The sequence below is a fragment of the Serinus canaria genome, chromosome 2, assembly GCF_022539315.1.
Source record: "Serinus canaria isolate serCan28SL12 chromosome 2, serCan2020, whole genome shotgun sequence".
NCBI lineage: Eukaryota > Metazoa > Chordata > Aves > Passeriformes > Fringillidae > Serinus > Serinus canaria.
Genome location: NC_066315.1, coordinates 131,486,152 through 131,488,634, shown reverse-complemented (window position 1 = coordinate 131,488,634; position 2,483 = coordinate 131,486,152).

Below are 2,483 nucleotides of genomic sequence, written 5' to 3'. Positions count from 1 at the left end.
CACAGTATGTATTTCAGTTTGATTTGCTGCGTGCTACTGTTGTTTATGTTGTTACTGCAGTTCAGAATTTTTTACAAAACATGAAAGCTGGATGATTTCTTTAGAGTCCTTGGAGGTGATGTAGCCCTGTTGTGCTTGCTAGACAGCTGCAGCCCCTCCTGCTGCTGAGGCTGTGGCAGGAGCAGGGGTGTCTGACACAGGCCTGCAGACCTGCTTCCCTGCGTGCTGTGATGGTCATGCATGGCAAACAGCCCTGGCTGCTTTGGCCTGAATGCTTCCCAGATCCAGCCCTGCACCTGCATTCCATTTCCTAAGGAAGATCCAGGGCTGTGGGCCCAGACGAGGCTGTGGTACTGGTGTTTCCAGTTACTTCTTAGGAACAGGATTAAATGGTTCCAACTTTTCATTGTGTGCCCAAGCAGCTGCACAACTGGCTTACACTGGATCAGAATAAAAGTGGGTGCCCTGGATCCACCACTGGATATTTTGCTGCTTCCTATGTACTCTTGTTTCTGCTTTTTTTGGGGGGGGGGGGGTAGGGTGGAGGTGGGGAAGGGTGTGTGGAGTTGTCTGTGTCTCAGGTTTGAACCCTTGGAGGTTTTTTTAATTAAAAAATCCCCAAACACCTAAAACCAAACTAAAATAAAAAGACCCCTGGCCACCTCACCAAAAAAACTACCCAACCAAAAAATCTTGGGCTAGAAAACAGCTTTTAATCCTTGATAGCCAGGCAACTGCCCTTGTTCTGGTCCATCTTGCTGAACCAGGACTGTACCTTGTGAGTCTCCTCCTCAGGAGAGGAGGGGCAATGCTCTCAGGGCTTTGCTAAGGCCTTGGGCAACAGCTGGAAAAACAAATGCAGCCCTAGGAAGCAGCCTGAATGCCAGCGAGGATGGCAGTGGCTGCCTGTAGGAGAGGCTCAGTGGGTGCTGGCAGTACCAGCTGACTGCTGCGAGGAGCCAGGAGAACCAACAGGGTCTGTACCAAAGATGGCTTAACTGGTCTGATCATAATTGAAAGAGAAAATATCCATGGCTGCCACATGTACTGCAGGAGGGTGGCAGATGTTACACACCTAATTTTTCCTTTAGCTGGAAGTACTGCACTGACTTCTCTGAGCTCATATTTCATCCCTTTATTAAAATTTGAAGTAAGTAGTAGCATGTAATTCACTACACCAATTTACTGCTAGCTATTGCTTTACTATGTGAGTCAGTACTTGTGCATCAAGTACTTGCCGAGTGTTTTAGGGAAAAGCAGGATCTGTTGGATCCATTGCTGAGGGGAGTGGGGGTGTCTGTGGCAGGTGAAGGTCTCTCTAACCCAGGGCTCCAGGGCTATTCCCTAAGAGCTGGTCCTTTCACAGATGTTGGAAGGGTGGGGACCCTTCCTATTACAGTCCTTATGCTTGGAATAACATGCATCTTCACTTTATTTGCAAGCTTTTTTCCCCCTCTATATATCCACCTATTTGCAACTCACAGTCTCAGAGCTGAATTAGGGGCATTACCAGGATTACCCTCTTGGCTCACAGAACAAAGCTAATTGTGTTTGTCAGCCTGAGTTTGGATGTGGCAGTAGGGACTCCGTGCTGCTCCCCCCTGTCTTCAACCGGCTGCTCCCCATAAATTCTGTTAAATATAATCCTTTATTTTAATATTCTCTTGAATGCTGCAGTGGGCAGTAGTGCAGAGCCCAATCAGTCACATGTGCCATGTCAATACAGGGCAACTCCTTTGTATCAGTCAAATAGGGTAGAGAATTCAGGCCCAAGAATTTGCATTTGGATCCTGACTGTGTATTTTGCTCAACTACTCTCTCCCTGAATTCCCTTCTTCATACCCTTAAGCAAACCACTTAGCTATATGTGTCAGCAGCTTATTACACCTTTCCAGTGGAAATCCCCGGGGTGAAGGTGATGAAGCAAGGAGGAGTTGTGCACTACAGGTCACTTGTCAGTCGCTTGCTGCAGCCAGAGATGGCCGAGGGATGTTCTGGGCAGCAGTGATGGGCTCCACGGTGGACACCCTCCTCCCAGTAACCCCTCTTTGGAGCACCAGCAATACCCAGCGAGCCCCAGTGCGAGTGGTGCCGTTCGGAGCGGCCCTGGGGCACCGCGGCCGAGCCGTCCCAGCTCCTCTGCTTCCCCAGGCGGCCGCGGGAGCTGCGGCCAGCAGGGAGCTCCAGCGCCCGCCCGGAGCCGCTGCGGCGGGGCGGAGGGAAAAGCCCAGCCCCGCTCCAGCCCCGGCCCGGCCCCGCTCCAGCCCCAGACCCGGCCCGGCCCGGCCGCTCCCGCGCCCCGGCGGCGCCGGGGAGTCACCGCCACACGCTGCGAGCCGCCACGTCACGCTCTAACGCGCTCCTTAAATGCCCCTGGAACTGCGAACGGGGAAAGCCGTCTGGATGCGTGAGGCAGAGCCAAGAGTTGCCCAGACAGGTTGTCGGGAGCCTTTCCCGCAGGCTTTCCCAGCCCCGACGGGACA